Raw genomic sequence first — 18,144 nt, 5'->3', positions numbered from 1 at the left:
GCTCATCCTGGTAGGAGGGATAGAACCAATAATTTTGTTCTGAGCCTGCCCTTCATCCCAGAGAATTCCAGAGCCTTCTGATAAACTCTACAAAGGAATCCCAGCCTTTGTAAAAGTGCTGTGGCATGAGTCCAAAGGACTACCTTTTTGCAGTGAGGAGGAATTTTAGCCCCGGACTAACTCATCAGGGCACTGTAATTTCTGCTATTACACAGAAAGTGTCTAGAGAGCTCTGCTGTCCCTGTGAGATGCCTGGTTTTGAGGTTTCCTCTTCAAACCATTATCAAGAAAATTGCACGAAACTCATCTGCTTTGAAAAAATAAAGGTCTGAGCTGACCCCATGGAGATTTGAACTCATGATTTAAGGGAATCTATTGTAAGTACTTCATACTTGATGCTTAGACCACAAAATTACTGTAAATAGTAAAGAACACGAGGAGGCAATAGAAACGTAACAAACTTCTGTAATATTCTGCTCCTTTGGGCTTGGCAATAGGAACTGGGACAAGAACAGGACCTTACCCCTTTCTAAGCAAAGCTGCCATATCTTTGTGCCTAACCCAACTCCAATTCAGCAGTCCCCAGGTCATACAATCCAGTAGAGTCCCACAGTGCTCGGTGCTGCACCATGAGCTGTGGAATATGTGTTGCTGGTTTGCAGAGATCACACTTCTCAAAATGGCTAAGTGATGGCTGAGGTGCTGTGATCTCCCCAGAGACTTCTTAGGTAGGGATCAAAATGGGCAGAGCTCGTGTTGTATGGGAAATGTCATCTTAATGATGCATTTCTTGTTTTTCTCATGTAATGCTACATGTCTTGTAAGAGGACCTTAGTGCTGCATTTCTTGGTTTTTCAGATGTTTTGGGAATTATCACATTCTGAAAGGGTACGAGGAGCACAGACAGTGCTGAGTTACTACAACCTTAACTCCGTGTTAAATATTTTTGCTTATGAAATTGTGTTTGGTGCCCACTGGATGCTGATAGTCACATTTGCTATTGCACACTTTTGAAAAAGAGGTACTGTGAAGTGCCTAATAAAAAGTTACTGATGCGATCAGGGAAGAGGGAAAATAAGCAGAATGTTTGACTGCCTATTTAATAAAATATGAGAGCCCAAATTAAACTAGCTAGGTATAAAAAATGAAGCTGACAGTTAAGCACGGTTTGCATTTAAATCCATTAAGAGAATGAAGCTATTCTTTACAGTCACTGAAACCAGTGAGAGAAACACCTGTCTGAGGTAAGCCACTACTCAGCAATATTTCACAGTGATCTTATGAGAAAAGCTGCTGTCTTAATTGATTATTAACTAATAAATTCCTGCACAAAGTGTTCTAATGCAAAACTCAACTTTCTCTCTCCCCACCCTCCAGATTCAGTCATGAAGATGCAAATAGTTGTTTAATATTCAACTGCTGCTTCCAGTGAAGGTATATCTCACAAGAATTTACTTACCTTTAAATGCAACACCTTATTAAATATTGTAAATGTATGGTATTGTGAATGGAATTTCTGGCCAAGGATGAAAACCATGATCTGATTGCATACCTGTTTACAATGATATGCCCAAGTCTGATGGGTTAAAGGATTTACCTGAGGCCAGACTGACATCCATAAGATATTTAAGTATTTTTGTTTTTAAATTAAACCTTTTATTATTATTATTATTTGCCCTTCCCTTGTCCCCCCCCCCCGACGTTCTGGTTAAACTTGGATTTATGCTGGAAATGGCCCACCTTGATTGTCATGCACAGTGTGGGGAGAGTGGTCAGTTTGGATGAGCTATTGCCAGCAGGAGAGTGAGTTTGTGTGTGTGTGGGGGGGGGTGTGTGTGAGAAAACCTAGATTTGTGCTGGAAATGGCCCACCTTGATTATCATGCACATTGTAGGGGGAGTGGTCACTTCGGATGAGCTATTACCAGCAGGAGAGTGAGTTTGTATGTGTATGGGGGTGGGGGAGTGAGAAAACCTGGATTTGTGCTGGAAATGGCCCGCTTTGATTTTCATGCAGGTTGTAAGGAGAGTGGTCACTTTGGATAGGCTATTACCAGCAGGAGAGTGAGTTTGTGTGTGTGGTTTTTCGAGGGGGTGAGGGGGTGAGAGAACCTGGATTTCTGCAGGAAATGGCCCACCTTGATTATCATACACATTGTGAAGACAGTGGTCACTTTTGATGGGCTATTACCAGCAAGAGAGTGAGTTTGTCTGTGGGGGGGCGGAGGGTGAGAAAACCTGGATTTGTGCTGGAAATGGCCCAACTTGATGATCACTTTAGATAAGCTATTACCAGCAGGAGAGTGGGGTGGGAGGAGGTATTGTTTCATGGTGTCTGTGTATATAATAATGTCTTCTGCAATTTCCACAGTATGCATCCGATGAAGTGAGCTGTAGCTCACGAAAGCTCATGCTCAAATAAATTGGTTAGTCTCTAAGGTGCCACAAGTCCTCCTTTCCTTCTGCTAGTGAAAGCATGACAGATTTATGTTGTTTTACAGTGTTTTAAAAGATTTTTCTGTTAGAATACCTAGTTGTAAATTATTTGCTTACAAGACTAGCAAATGGAACTTCTGGATCTGAAGAATAAATTGCTATAACAGCTGGTATATAGATTGTACAGGATTAAGTAGAGCACATTTATTTTCAGCTGTGTTTTTGCTATGAGCTAGAAAAGTGCAGACAAACCTTGTCTACCCTGTAGGCCTAAAGACAACTTTGCTATTAACCTAGTTAGTGTTTATACCAATCCCACTCTTGGTATAGTGTATTGACATAATGCACTTTAAAAATAACTGGGTAAATAAAGCACTGCAATTTATTTTATATGTGTTGACTACATTTCAAAATTGCACACAAAATATTACACAACTATGGCCTACATGTGCCTTGATATAATAAGGATATGGAATTGGAGCGCTTGAAAATCAAAAATTGTATTTAAAAATGCACATTCAGTTTCATTATTTCAACACACACTTATTGTAATTGTCATTCTCTAGCCTCTGTGAATAACAAACAAGATGATGCTAAAGAGAGAACACTCTGACAGTGATAAGGCATTTTTAAGTCAGGGAACTGATTGCTACCTGAAAGTATTTGCCCTCCAGTTGCATCATTGTTTTAAAAGTGTTTTTAGGTAAAGGCTTTTTGAGTTTGTCAGGGGATGGACTTCTAAAAAGTCCCACAGTAACTAGAAAATGGAACAAGAAGTTTTGGAAGGGAAGGTATTGTGTGGAGGAGGAGAGGGAAGAGTGAAAGAATAACCTCAAAGATTTGCAACATCTCAAGTGCAACAGGAATGGGCATTACTGGATGATTTTCTGCTATGGCTTGAATTTGGTTATTTTTAAAAGGACATTATCAGCTTCAAATCTAGCCAATGTAAAAAAAAAAAAAAAGTTCGGCAGTTACAGTTACTACAAATATTCTGGAGTCCCCCTGCGAAGAGAACATGTTGTTAAAATGAGGAGTTTGTTATTCATAATTTAGGCTGAGAGTTTGTCACAGAATTCACAGGTTCTGTGACTTTCAATGACTTCTGCAGCCTGCCGGTGTGCCTGGCCTGGGGGCAGCTCAGGCACCGGATTAACCATTAGGCTAATAAGGCTATAACCCTCCTATTTTTTAGGCCCTACTAGTCAGGCAGGGGGTTCGGTCAGGGCTGGGTGAGGGGGGAGCGAGCTTGCTCACACAGCCCTGCTGGAGTGCTCCTGCCAGCCAGAAAGGCAAAGCAGCCGCCTGTGGCTTGGAAGGAGCTCAGCCAGCAGCCTGTTGCTTCCACTCCCTCCTGTCTGCCTCTCCCCCACACTGCAGGAACACACTGCCAGGTATCCAGTTACCACTGGTGACCAGACACTAAAAATCCGGTTACCACGGGAACTCGTGTCAGCCGTGGGTGTAGTTTGAGCAGGCGTTGTGTGTGTCCCCCAGTTCCTCCCCACCCCTGATTTCTCCGGAGCTCTGCTTAGCTGTCAGGGAGAGAAGAAGCTCCCTCTGCCCTCTCCTTGGCTGAGGCTGGCAGGCAGCTCCTGGGTCCCAGTGCCCATCCCTGTCATCTTCTATGTGTGCCTGGTCCCATTTCTGGACAACTGGCGAGTGCCTATGGGGGGGGACGGGGACGGGGACGGGGAGAGGCAGTACCAGAGCAGTAGGGTGGGAAGCTTGCACAGAACCTGCACACACATTACCCAGCTCCAGCCAGAACTATTGCCTCTCCCATGTATAAGGAACAAATTTCAGATTTATGATACAGTGTGTTCAGTACTATATTGAACTGTACTAAAAATCAAAGAAATCCAATTTTTTTCTTGGATGTATTTTTTCTTTACTGGGATGCCCAGGCAACCAAGTTCTTTCCTTATGCTCAGTCTAGTTCCACAGGTGAACGCATCTTTGTACTTTTAAGGGTTTGCAAAAGCACTGGAGGAAGCTCAATACACAGTGTTGTAGGTTTCTCTCTCCCTTCTCCCTCAAGGATTTTAAATCCACTTCTTAGCAGGCTATGATAGAAAGAGTGGCTGAATAGGCTAAAGGCAGGTTCTGTCCATTTGCTGGTTCTCTAGCAGTTCAATCCATCATAAAAGTACCTCACATTTGATTTTTTTTGAGGTTCATTCCAAAAACTTAAAGCTAAATAAACCTGAAGTTAGTCCTCATTTTTCTGCCCCAACTCAAACTAACTTCTTTCCCAAATGGAAAATGTTGGATAAGCATGGAATGTGATTCAAGAAGGGAATGAGAACACAGGCCAATGCTGACTGACAGTTACACCTGTGTAGCCTTATTGACTTCAGGGAGAACAGATTTTTGCACAAAAATAGATTTTGGTCCCTTCTGCTTTTTCACATCTGGTATAAGCAGAATCTCATTCACTTTCCTCCCCAAACTTTGAGCACTTTAAGGAAAAAAAATAAACAAGGTCTGCTTGATTTACACATGCAAATGAAACAGGAAGCTCTCCTTTCTTTCTACACCAGCTTTAAACAAACAAACAGGCCTGATGTAACAAACAAGGGTGTCACAACAGCAGCCTTGGTTGGACTGTTGTTTTGAAAGATCCTTAATGGTTCTTTTAAGATGCAGATTTTCACTGAAGTCTTTTTGTTCAGGGGGGCAGAGAACACAACAGGGAATAGCTCTGTTTTGTCAACTCCTAGTCATTCGAAAGCTGAAAGGCTTTAGCTTGTTTGTTTAATGTTTGTACAGTGATTTTGAAGAGCTAACATAGGACAGAAGTGCTAAATATTATTACTAGGCAACCATTTAAAGATCTGTGTCATTTCTAGCTGTTATCTTTTTCTTACAAAAAGCTTAAAACAAACAAACACAAAGTGTAGGGGGCTGGGGCACACAGAACTCATGCTTAACACATTCTAGAATAGATAATACTTAGTCCTGCCATGAGTGCAGGGAACCGGACTAGATGACTGCTCGAGGTCCCTTCTAGTCCTATGATTTTATTCTAATTGTGGAAGAGCTTGGTGATTGATATGGTGAATAATTGGAGATTAACTACACAAATGGGGGTATCATCCCACAAATAATATTTGGGTTCAGTGTGAAAACAGTAATTCATTGTCCTCAGCCAGTGCAACACTGGGAGGCAGCTTTCAGAGCAAGACAGCCTAAAATACACTGCCACCCAATGTAACTTTCCCACTACTACTTCTACTTCCATGGATTTTACACCTGAGTGGTTTTCTTTTACATAATAAAAGCTGGCTGCAGTCAGAGTGAGATAGGGTATGTGGTGTACTGTAGACAGAGTCCATAGCTTGGGGAAAACACCTGCAGGCTTGGCTTTGCACTGTGCCATGTGGAGGGTTGAGGGCAGAAGCACAAGGTTGAAAGAGGTGAGCGGGATGGGGAATGTTGCAGTGTTCACCCTCATGAAGAAGAGCACTCCTCTACCTAGGAGGAAGGTGGCCTAAGAGAAGGATAGTGTAGCATCCCTCAAGCTACCTCTTACTCAGAAGTATCTGTTTGAAGAATTGAGTGTAGTAAGAGTAGAATAAACTTGTTAATTTTACATAAATAATATGTAGTAGAGAAATGTTTGATGACTTCATAATTTTTTTTTCAATATGTAATTCATACTTAGGCCCCTCATAACCTTAATCCAGCCCTGTCTCGGCTCACCGCAACCCCAACCCCAGCAGCTGAGTTTGGGTGTGGGAGGGGGCAGGAGGTTGGGGCACGGGACGGGGTGAGGCGGGCTCTGGGCAGTGCTTCCATGGATGGCTCCCTGGAAGCAGCGACATCCCCCTCACTCAGCTCCTAGGCGGGGGTGTGGCCAGGCAGCTCTGCATGCTGCCTCCACCTGCAGGCACCGCACCTGCAGCTCCCATTGACCACTGTTCCCAGCCAATGGAAGCTGCGAAGTCAGTGCTCTAGGCGGAGGCAGAGGGCAGAGCTGCCTGGCCACACCTCCACCTAGGAGCTAAGTGAGGGGGATGTCGCAGCTTCTGGGGAATCCCCCAGGTAAGCACCACCCAGAGCCCACCTCACCCCATCCAGTGCCCCAACCCCCAGCCCCCTCCCACACCCAAAGTCTGCTGCTGCTTGGGGGTAGGGGGAGAGCACAGAACCAGGTAGGGAGCTTGCTGGCTCCACCCCCTCCAGCACAAGCAGGGGTCCTGGGCCACCCCCCAGAACCCACCCAAGTTTTAGTCAGGGGCATATAGTAAAAGTCATGGACAAGTCACAGGCCATGAATTTTTGTTTACTGCCAGTGACTTGTCTGTGACTTTTACTAAAAATACTTGTGACTAATACGTAGCCTTATTCATAATCTACCTTGTTTCCCATACGACCTCCATCACTGAGATATCTGAGTATCCAATATTAGGTCTGATCTGTACCCCGTATGCTAGCAAAGTTCCTCTTCAAATGAACAGAATTCTTGCTTGACTGAAGTGTATAGAATCTATTTAAACAGAACGACTGACGTATCTAAACACAATTTTAAATTATAAACAGCACTTTAATTAAAAACACACATCTTTAATAATTGCAGGAAATCCCTTTTGCTTTTATGAGCTAACTCAAGGACAGTAATAAAAATCTATATAATCCATTTTTATTTAATGTTGATAATAGGATTTCCTTACAGAGGCGACTAGAATGCAATAGGAAAAGGTTAAAGTAATGCAATATTTTTTAAAAATTTCACTATGATTATCTTATCAAGTACACACATCTGATAGTTATATTAATAGAATTTAAAGCAACCTTTAACATATTAAAGCCTTGAACAAACTATTTGAATTAATACATGCATTGAGCTTTAATACCTGAAATTGATTGTTCTCGTTGAGCCTGAGCCAAATCCCATTGATTTCGCAGGCTTTGGATCAGGCCCTTACCAGCATGCTAATGAAACATGGTCTGCAAAGATGACCTGCAAAGGAGAAAAAAATGCATGTGCCCTCTTTTGTGTCTTTATCGTGTTTGAAGGAGAATCTGAAGATTTCCTTGCCACCCCCTTGACTCCCAGGAAAAACATTGTTTGTTCTTATAACTTGAGGAATATCAAGCTCTCTCTTCCTCCCCTCCCCACCCTCTTTTTTTTTTTTTTGGCTGCAGATCTTCGTGGAGAATCTGAGTGGGACCTTTTCCAAGCTTCAACAGAAAGGGCAGAGGTTTGAAAGCCTCAAAATATCACAAAATACTTTTCTCCTAAATGTTTGTTGGGACTGAGTTAAATAGATGTTAACAAAAATATCCAAAGAGTTTTAAACAGCCTGATTAATTTTTTTTCCCTTCGCAGCAGCTTAGATTTCACATTATTGTGCTGTCTTTGTTCCACTAGTTATTGAATACACACAGCAGTCAAGACCTGGTAATCCCTGTATTATAAAATCAAGCTAGCTAATAAAACAGTTCAGGCCTATTTTATACATCAAAAAGAACAGCAGACATTTTCCCCCATTACAGGTCACCTTTAATAAACTATCAGGATTAAATGCAGTGTAACTGATAGCTATTGAAATTCTGACAATTTCATTAAAAATAGAAAATTTAGCTAAAAATCGGTAACTTTGTTTTTAAATGCTGTCAGAGTTTTTGCTTCCTGTGCAACAAAACTTATCTAGGCTATCTTCATCCATTTTTACACAACCACCAACCACCTACAATCCACGTATGAGTAAGCTAGCTAGTGTAAGCAATTTTTTTTAAACAGAACAGGCACTTTCAAGAGAGTACAACCAATAATTTTAGAGATCTTTAATCTTGGCATAGCCTCTTTTGCCAGTGCAATGAGCACAATTACCTTATAGGACACTATCCAGCAAAGTATCCTCTATCTGTTTAAAGATTAAAAAACAGTAGTTAGAGGCACTGGGACGGTACTTGTTTTTAGATGCTATTTTGGTTTCAATCCATTAGATAGCAGCACAAAATGGGGTGGGGGGATTGTAAAGTAAAAAAATACTACACTGGTAATCTGATTTCAATAGCTTGCATAAAAAGACAGCAGCGGCTAGGGTCACATGTGCTTTCCATTGCTTCCTGTAAAATGCTGTGTTGGCTCCTAAAGCAAAGCTTTTTGCATGAGATGGCCATATGAACTAGCATATTGAGACTGAGCTTAACCTCGGAAAATGTTATATATTACATGTGCTTGCATGGCCTTTTGGAAAAAATACTTAGAACTACACAGCTTGGAAAGGCAAATTATTCAAAATGATTAATTTATATATCACAGGTCAGGTGGTCAGATCCTCAGCTGGTGTGAACTGTCATAGCTCCATTGACACTGGCAGAAGCTCTGTCCCCAGCTCATACAGTTCTTCAGATATTTGAAAGGCCAAAACGAGCCACTCTCCTTACTACTTTATCACAAAGGGGTAAAAAGCATGAACAATAATTTATAATTAAGTGCAAATTAAAGCCATCACATTTTTCATCTTCATTTTAGGTCTGAATAAGTGAGAGTGGCAATGTTATGATTTCCTCAGAGATCTTTTCCATTCAGCTTAGCCAGAACACCTCTCCAGTTCTGGGATAATACTTTATCCAGCTCTCTCGAAGCCAAGAAATCAGCTCAAGTCTGGACTCATCACTGAGGTTTCATTATTGGCATACAATCAAACTACACTTGAGTTGATCAGGCTCAAGTGTAGCAGGTGGGTACAGGGTATACCGCACCTTCAATGTACATAATCATAAGTTAGCTTTTATACACTCTTTTACTTAATACTATTGGTTACTGTCACTTTATGATTGGTCTACTAATTTTGGTACCAATCTCTGCACAGATAATGAACTGTCCACAAGCTACAAAGTATGCTAGTAAGCAAAGCTGCAGCTGCAAGTTTATCACACATTAACTCTTCTTACTATTTCTTTATCTACTAACTACATGTTATTTACAAGGCCACTTGGGCGTTTATGCTTTGTCCAGTGTTAACCTCTGTTTTCTTACTTCTGTTTTATTGTTCATGCAAGGCTTACAGGCAGGAGATTAGATGGGGAGATGGATGCACCAGATAGCTTTCAGCTGGATGGCATCTGCATGCAAGGGTAGCCTTTGCATTCCTAAAGCAAATGTTACCCTGGGATTTAAACAATGGCTAGACATATGTATACATCAATAAGTCTAGCCTAGACAGCACCTTAATTAGGAGGTTAACTAAAAAAAAAAAAAATGAAGGAAGGAAAGAACCGTCATGCTTTAGGGTAAAAGGTAATTCACTGTTGGATTTTGGAAGGAATTTTCTTTCCTTTAAAATAAGTTTAAATACAATAATAAAGGTTTTATACTGTCCATTCATGCATCAGGTGTCAGGCCACTGCTGGAGAATGGATGCTAAACTAGATTGATACCGGTCTGTTTTAACATGGCAGTATCTGAAGTATACATGTGGCTATAATATTACCCTAATGTACTACGGTTCCACAACAATACAGTCAGTGATGAGCTGCCAAAATCTTAACAACCGGTTCCCTATAAAAAGTTCTGATTTAAGGGATGTGCCCCAGTATGTATTTTTTGTACCAACAGGGTTACCATACATCCGTATTTTCCCGGGAGGAATTTTTAAAATTTAAAATTTTTAAAATTTAAAAATTCCTCCCGGACGGTGATTTAAGAACCAAAAAGCCTGACCTGTCCGGGAAAATACGGATGTATGTTAACCCTGCCTAAAGTTCTTTTTTAAAAAGATGGGCCTGAACTAGAAATGAGCTCCGTTTCACATGCGTGGGTCCCCGCCACTCCCTGGGGTTGTGTAGGGTGACCAGATGTCCCGATTTTATAGGGACAGTCCCGATTTTGGGGTCTTTTTCTTATATAGGCTCCTATTACCCCCCACCCCCTGTCCTGATTTTTCACACTTGCTGTCTGGTCACCCTAGGGTGTGCACAAGTGTGGGTCCCAGCTGCTCCCTGCCTCCCTCATTGAAGCAGGTGTGCAGGGTTACTGCCCTGGGAACTGCAGGGCACCAGTGGACGTGGGGCCAGCTGCAGACAGGGGCGTGGGGCAGGGCTAGCTGGAGGCAGGGGGTGTGGAGCTGGCTGGAGACAGGAGGGTGCAGGGTTGGCTGGAGGCAAGGGGGTGCGGGGCTGGCTGCGGGCAGGGCAAGGAGTGCGGAGCTGGCTGGAGACAGGAGGGTGCGGGTTGGCTGGAGGCAAGGGGGTGTGGGGCTGGCTGGAGACAGGGCTGGGGGTGCAGGGCTGGCTGGAGACAGGGGCTGGCTGCGGGCAGGGCAGGGGGTGCGGCAGGGACTGGTGCGGGCAGGGCAGAGAGTGGGGGGGAGCTGGAGACAGGGGCTCACTGCGGGCAAGGCAGGGGATGCGTTCGGCAGGGGTTGGCTGGATACAGGGCAGGGGGTGCAGCAGGCGCTGGCTGCAGGCAGGGGTGCAGGGCTGGCTGGAGACAGGGCAGGGGGTGCATGTGGCAGGGCCTGGCTGCAGGCAGGGCAGGGGGTGCGGGGGTGGCTGGAGATAGGGGCTAGCTGCATGCAGGGGGTGCTGGGGTAGGGGCTGGCTACAGGCAGGGCGGGGGGTGCAGGGCTGGCTGGAGACAGGGACTGGCTGCGGGCAGGGCAGGCGGTGCAGCAGGGGCTGGTGTGGGCAGGGCAGGGGGTGCGGCAGGGGCTGGTGCGGGCAGGGAAGAGAGTGCAGGGGTGGCTGGAGACAGGGGCTCGCTGCGGACAGGGCAGGGGGTGCGTGCAGCAGGGCCTGGCTGGATACAGGGCAGGGGGTGCGGGGGTGGCTGGAGACAGGGGCTGGCTGCAGGCAGGGGGTGCGGCAGGGGCGGGGGTGCACCAGGGGCTGGCTACAGGTAGGGCAGGGGGTGCGGGAGTGGCTGGAGACAGGGGCTGGCTGCGGGCAGGGCAGGGGGTGTGTGTGGCAGGGGCTGGCTGCAGGCAGGGGGTGTGGCAGGGGCTGCTGCGGGCAGGGGGTGCAGGGGTGGCTGGAGACGGGCTGGCTGCGGGCAGGGGGTGTGGAGGTGGCTGGAGACATGGGCTGGCTGCGGGCAGGGCAGGGGGTGCAGCAGGGGCTGGCTGCAGGCAGGGGGTGCGGGGTTGACTGGAGGTAGGGCAGGGATGGCTGGAGATGGGGGCTGGCTGCAGGCAGGGGGTGCGGGGGTGGCTGGAGGTAGGGCAGGGGGTTGGCAGGGGCTGGCTGGAGGCAGGGCAGGGGGGGTAGCGGGCTGGCTGCGGGCAGGGGGTGTCTGGAGGCAGGGTAGGGGGTGGCTGGAGGCAGGGGCTGGATGCAGGCAGGGGGTGCAGGGGTGGCTGGAGACAGGGGCTGGCTGCAGGCAGGGGGGTGGGTACTCACGGGGAGAGCAGCAGGACGCAGCCCAGGCCCAGCAGAGCAGCCGGGGACCCACCAGGCAGCATCGGGAGCTTCAGGGCCAGGGGAGCAGCAGCAGCAACAGGACTTGTGCCCAGGGCCAGGCGGCAGCCCACATGGCTCCCGCAGCGCAGTGCCCCCGGCGGCAGGAGCAGGAATTACATCACTTCCTGGCCGGAGCCCATCAAAGCCTCAGCACCCCCTACAGGGAAGCAGGTTAACAACCGGTTCTAAAACTGCTTCAAAATTTAACAATCGATTCACGCAAACCGGCTCCAGCTCACCACTGAATACAGTATATAACACACTTTAGCAACAATAGCTGCATTCTTGCAAAATAGTTTCCCCTCACTTCCCCTGCCTCCATTCTATTCAGCTGGAGTAGGCGGACGCATAGAGCAATTACTTTCAATTCTGTTTGTTAGGTTAAGGAATAAAACACTATTATGACTGAAGCTCATAACGTGCCAGAGAAGCTATATGAGACTTGAATACCCATGACCTATGGGGAAAGCAGCGAGTCTCAGAAAGCAAATTGCCACAGTAAAAAGTGAAACACTGAATACTAATAAACTTTGCTAATTAACAAGTCACATCAACTTCCTTCAAGTTAGTTCTTCTCACCCTCAAGCTAACACTTCACCAAGATTTATTAGCAGTGTTCCTTTAAAACCATTGGAGGGCAGACTTGAACTGGAAGCTATTTTTGTTATTTTAAGTTACTGTAACTGAAAGTACCAGGTTAGTCCCTTGTGTTCAGAGCTGACAGTACCCTCATCAGTTCTCCACTACTCTAATTATTCTGGTGCTTGATAAACCCCACTTTACAACTGCTGCTTTGACAAAGGGAGAGAGTTGTGCTGTGTGTGTTTAAATAAAGATGTTAACGGGGGAGTGGGTGACTCACTGTATTAGCAGCCGCATATTATTCACAAAAGAGAATCCACACAGTTTACTTATTATATATATCTCAAAGCATTTTACAAAGCAGGTCTATATTATTCTTCCCATTTTACAGCTGGGAAAATGGGCACAGAGAGGTGACATGACTTGCTGGTTACCCAGAACGCAACTGGCAGAGCCAGGAGTACAGCCAAGATCATCCATTTCCCATATGCTCTATCCACTAAGATGCTCTGTGCTTCTTTGTCAAGGAGTGAAAACTCCATGTCATGAACAAGTCTTTATAGGAAACCATACCTATAGCCTCTATTTTATGCCCCAATAGTAATCTGACCAACATACACAGCCACATATTTAAACTGTGAAAACAGCACTTTATTTTAAAAAAGAGAAACTGCATTCAAGAAAGCTTTAGTGAAGAAATAATTGCCCATGCAGTCACTAACTTGTTTGAACAGTTGGATGCTGAGCTAGTTTTTTTGCATTCAAAAATAAAACCAAAGTACGAAAGAAAGAGGTGCCGCAAAAAACCCTAAATCACCTAGTATAATAACTTCAATGAACCTTTCAAATAAAGGGAAAATATTTATATGCAATAAAGGGGTCAGTACTCGGCCACTCCAAAGTAAAAAATACAGTATTTCTTAGTGATAAGTTGAACACAATGTGCTGGCTGTAAATGAGTTATTGGTTTCTACGAACTATCTAGGAAGACACATTCCTGTTGCTCCATCTCATGTGATGGAAAAGATGGTTAAAAAAATAACGACAGTATCATTTGCTTAGGAAGGGCAGGTTGTGATGTGCAAATTGTGAATTGTGTTTTAATGTTCTCTACATATGGAAAACAAAGGGGAAAATAGTTGCCTTGTCATTTTCATCTGGAACCCTGAGAATAGGCTTTGTGTGTCCTTGAAAAGAGTTGATTGTAAAAACTAAGCAGATACAGAAATGAGACGGTTCTTTAAAAAACACAATCTTTAAGTGTTTTGAAATAAGTCTTTCATTTAGTATTTTGTTCTTTATTTCTCATGATATAGCAGTGTGTTTGGAGTGGGAATAGAAACAGAGGAACATTTTGGCTAGTGTGTTGAGTTTAGTCAACATTTTTATGCAAGTAACCTATACTCCGTGAATGATAGGATAATTTTAAAATAAAGGATTATGAGACTTTCAGACAGAGGGATTCTGTGGCTTCCTCTCTGAGTTTGCTGGTATCACAGTTTCTTTAATTTTATATTTTTTAGCATAAATAAAATACATGACATGTCCAGTTATCACAAACAGTAAGGAAATTATCACCAGCAGCCCAAATTGTTGCGGTTGAGGAGCTAGAATAACCATAATGAAATGTACAAGGTCCATCAAGTAGTTCATAGAGCTCTGCACACCATTGACTATCCCACGCTCTGATTCTGGAATGTTCTCCTGAAGAAGCTGGGTCACAGTCAAGTCAAATGACCAAAGACCTGCAAGAGAACAGTAAAACTCAAGTGCTGTAAATGTGCATGAATTTGTCCTTTGGATTGTATAATATTCTCCTAAGGGAATGGAAAGCCCCATCTATGTAAAACATTTAAAATTACATTGAACATTATACTAGAAAATAGATTGTAAGTAGCTGTCCACTATTGGCAGAGAAAGGACCAAATACCCTAATGGGTTCCCAGCCCCCATCTTTAAATTTAGCGATTTCAAATTAGGAGAGCTACAGCAGGCTACCCACATATGAAAGTCCATTGAGCCACACTACATATTGTGGCCCTGTCCACCAGTATTCAGATGATAAACCAGTGACTCCTGTTAAATGATGGAAGAATTGTGAAAAAGCTAAGAGTGTAATGACCTCAAAATACCCATTGTAATATCACTGGAATAACTATATATTTCTGTTCTCTTATATCCCATCTGAAGGACACAAGATAATTTTTTTTTAAATTATAACAAAATACATAGAATTTCTCTAATGCACACACCTTACACTGTACCTACAAAAACTAGTTTCTTCTCCCTTCTTAGGAAAGGATTAATAGGAGGGTGCTTTTATGAGGCCTCACATTACTAAATCTTATAATACGTAATCTACCATTTTGTGTAAGAAACTAATTTCAATTGTTAAAATAAGAATGTGCATTTCATAATGCATTATTTCCTCATTTCCTTTTTTGCTAAAAAATTGTAATGGGGGTATTAGTTGTTAGTGCCGATTAGCAAGGTTCTATGATCGTCTCTCTTGATAGTAGAGATCGTTATGAGTGATATAAAAAGAATTACACTAGGAAACTGCAAGTTAAAATATGGAAGGACCATCTCAGCTCTGTCTTTGTTTTTGTCAAACTCTAGACCTCCTTCATGTAACTTTTCTATTACTTTTGTGTTCATATTTAGTATAATTCCCAGACAAAAACTATGTTAAAATGGAGTTAATGTTGTGAGTATATATCAATACTTTAGGGTAAACTACATTAAAGGGATGTTGTAATGATCTCAAAACCAAGCACTGTAAACTTAAGAAATTCACAGTGAAGATTAAATGTAGAAGAAATCCAAACTTGATAGAGTATAGAAATGTACAATTAGGGCAACCAAAATGAATTAACTCTTGAAATGTTCCATATACTTAAAACTCACTGAGTTCTTGTGTGCTTGATTTTTTTTTTTTGATTAATGGTAATTTTTCCTTGTAATTCATCCTATAGTTGTCAGGAAGAATTGCCCTCTTTCAAATGGCCACCTTCTCCTAATGTTCTCAATGGGACTGAAGGCACAGCTGCCCATAGGGAAGATGATTTCTTCCTAGGCTGCGACGAGGCAGATACACTCAATCCCATGCAGAACAAGAGAGTTTTACACCATTCCCAAAATGGCCACCAATCTAGGGCAGCTGTAGTTTTGGTCTTACTGAGAACAATAGAAGATGTCAGCCATTTTGAAAGAGGGTAGTTCTTCATTGATGTCTCTGAACTAAAGTAAACTATTGTATCCTGCAGCTTCTCATGAAGGAGAAATTTTCATTTATGCACAACAGGAAAAAATGACCACTAAATCATTTTCTTTAATGAAAAGAGATCTGACACTAAATTTCTTAAAAGCCCCTTTTTCAATTAATTTTAATTCCTAAACTAATTACCCCAATTTATTTGTAACTTTAGAGAAAACTGTGTACTCAAAGAGCAAGTGCTGTAATTGGGGGAAGGACATGCATATTTACCGTACAGGGTTGATCCTTGCTTTATGTTCAAAACTCAACTCAACCTTAACTATAGAGTAGTTACCAATCCCTCCATAATACGTTTAGACTTTTATAAAATCAAAACAAAGTCAAAAAGACTCGTTACATGAAATAAGAATAATATGTAATGGATGTACCAAATTTATAGTTAAAAATGCACTAAACTGTGAAAAAAACCTCATGGATAGACTCATTGGATAATTCTTCATGATACAATCTCCATAGATTTCAGCACACAGCTATACCTAAATGCTAACCTACAGTGGCTTTGCTATTGCATCATGGGCTGCTCTTGAACAGGCTGCCAGTTTATACCAATTAGAGTTTTGTGGATGACAACTAAATATGGCCCTGAAATGAGACTACCTTTCTTCATTTATGAATTAATACAGATTTGAACCTAGACCTCCAGTGGTGACAGGCTAGCATGCTGAGCAGTTGAGTCACCTACTTCCTCTTCCCCCCCCCCCCCCGCCTTGTAATTTGGTTTACTAAAATAGGATATATAGGAGAAGTATAGCCTTTGTGATGCTACTTCTCCCCCATCCTTTCTATTTCTGCAGCATACTTAGGATTCCATGAAAATGCTAAATTTAAGTCAGCTAATAATGCTATAATAGTAGCATGAAATGTCATTGTCATGTAGATCAGTGTTGTTCCTCTGACCAGCCCTGCCAATAATTACAGGGGGAAATCCTGGGAATGCAACATAACTGTTTTATTAAAACACAGATATGCTAAAGGCAGTCAAACTGACTAGAAATCTTTGGTAGATGTCTATTAATGAAGACTCAGACGCATAAATGACATGCACTATCTGCATAAAATAGTTGAAAAACATGCTGAATTGGCATGTGCATGAGAGAAACTAAAATTACATTTTTATTGACAAGTAGTTCACGTAATCCTGGGTAACAGATAGTGAAGGAATATATAAAGGCATCTCAATATGGATGCAGTATGAATACACAAAATGTAGTTGTGACTGAATACACCCCTGTATTCACACCCTACAGATTATTGTAATAACCTTTGTGCAAAATATGCTTGTGATATCATTTGAAAACTAATAACTCGCTGGTCAATAATATCATGATGAAATGTGTGTAGTAACATTATATGTAAAGTTATAAACATAAGTTGAAATCAGGTCTGAAGTGCGTTTACCAGACTAGTTTGGATAAACCTGTTTCTCAAAGACATAGGACAAGCTGATGCCTCTAGTCATGTGTCATCAAAACTGATGGGCCATCATCTGTCAAGTGGCTGTTCTTTGGCAAAGAAGGATGGCAGTAACAGATCCATCTACATTTTAGCAAACAACACGTGGAACCTCTTTCACCACAACACTCCCTGACTCCATCCTCACAGCAGGAAAGGGGGACTGGACTATAAAGTGAGGGACAAAAACACCCCAAGTTATCTCTCTCTCACACACACAAACACCTAAGAAGACAAAAGAAACAGCCTTTGAACTTTGGGAACAGATCCTGTCCTGAGAATTTCATCAGCAATGTTACTGGAAACATGTGGTAAGGGATTTCACCTTGAGCCAAGTCTAGTTTGTTAAGTTTTAGTACTAGGAAGCGTTTTATATTGATTTCTCTTATAATCATTTCTGACTTGAATGCCTTATACTTGTACTCACTTAAAACTTATCTCCTTGTAGTTAAATAAATATGTTTTATTCCTTAATCAAAATTAATCCAGTGTTGTGTTAAACTGAGCTGTGTGGGTTACTCCATTTACAGTAGTAAACTTGTTGGATATTGATTCCGTTAAGAGTGGCAATGGACCTAAAATATCTGAACTGTCCAGGAGAGGCTGGATAGTGCAAAACATACATTTTCAGGGGAAATTCAGGACTGCAATTGTGTTGGGGACACCCTGCAACTGATAACCGAGGCTGGTGGAAACCAGAGTGTGACTGGAGTGTGACTGGCAGGATGCAGCTATACACAGACATTCAGGGTGTGACTTGCATGCTGTTTGGCTGTATGTGAGGGGCCCAGGTGGGGAGCTATGGGAGCAAAGCATTGTGAGACACCATAGGTTACAGGGCAGGGGTGACAACCTCTCACTGGTCTGGATTGCTCCCTGGGATGTCATAGTAGTAAAATCATGTTTATAAGGCAGCTCCCTATAAGGCTGCTATGTTTAACAAAAATCCCTATACCACACAATCAACTACTTTGCATTCATACT

The 18,144-nt window shown here is 42.9% G+C and overlaps 1 protein-coding gene and 1 non-coding gene across 7 annotated transcripts in view; both read left to right on the top strand.

Annotated features, from left to right (window-relative positions):
* Positions 1-18,144, top strand: part of LOC141983077 (zinc finger MYM-type protein 1-like) — an 84,455-nt gene that overhangs the window by 4,467 nt on the left and 61,844 nt on the right. For 2 of the 6 annotated variants that reach the window (XR_012638288.1, XM_074945787.1), the window contains one exon: positions 1,378-1,434. The gene's annotated coding sequence lies outside the window, so the exon portion shown is untranslated. The other 4 variants (XR_012638291.1, XR_012638289.1, XR_012638290.1 and 1 more) reach the window with 4 other exon arrangements.
* On the top strand, positions 1,518-1,606 carry LOC141983591 (small nucleolar RNA SNORD93). Its single transcript, XR_012638429.1, has one exon. It is a non-coding gene; the product is annotated as a small nucleolar RNA SNORD93 (small nucleolar RNA).

Source organism: Natator depressus, chromosome 2 (assembly GCF_965152275.1).
Source record: "Natator depressus isolate rNatDep1 chromosome 2, rNatDep2.hap1, whole genome shotgun sequence".
Lineage (NCBI taxonomy): Eukaryota > Metazoa > Chordata > Testudines > Cheloniidae > Natator > Natator depressus.
This window is presented reverse-complemented; position numbering and strand designations above follow the sequence as displayed.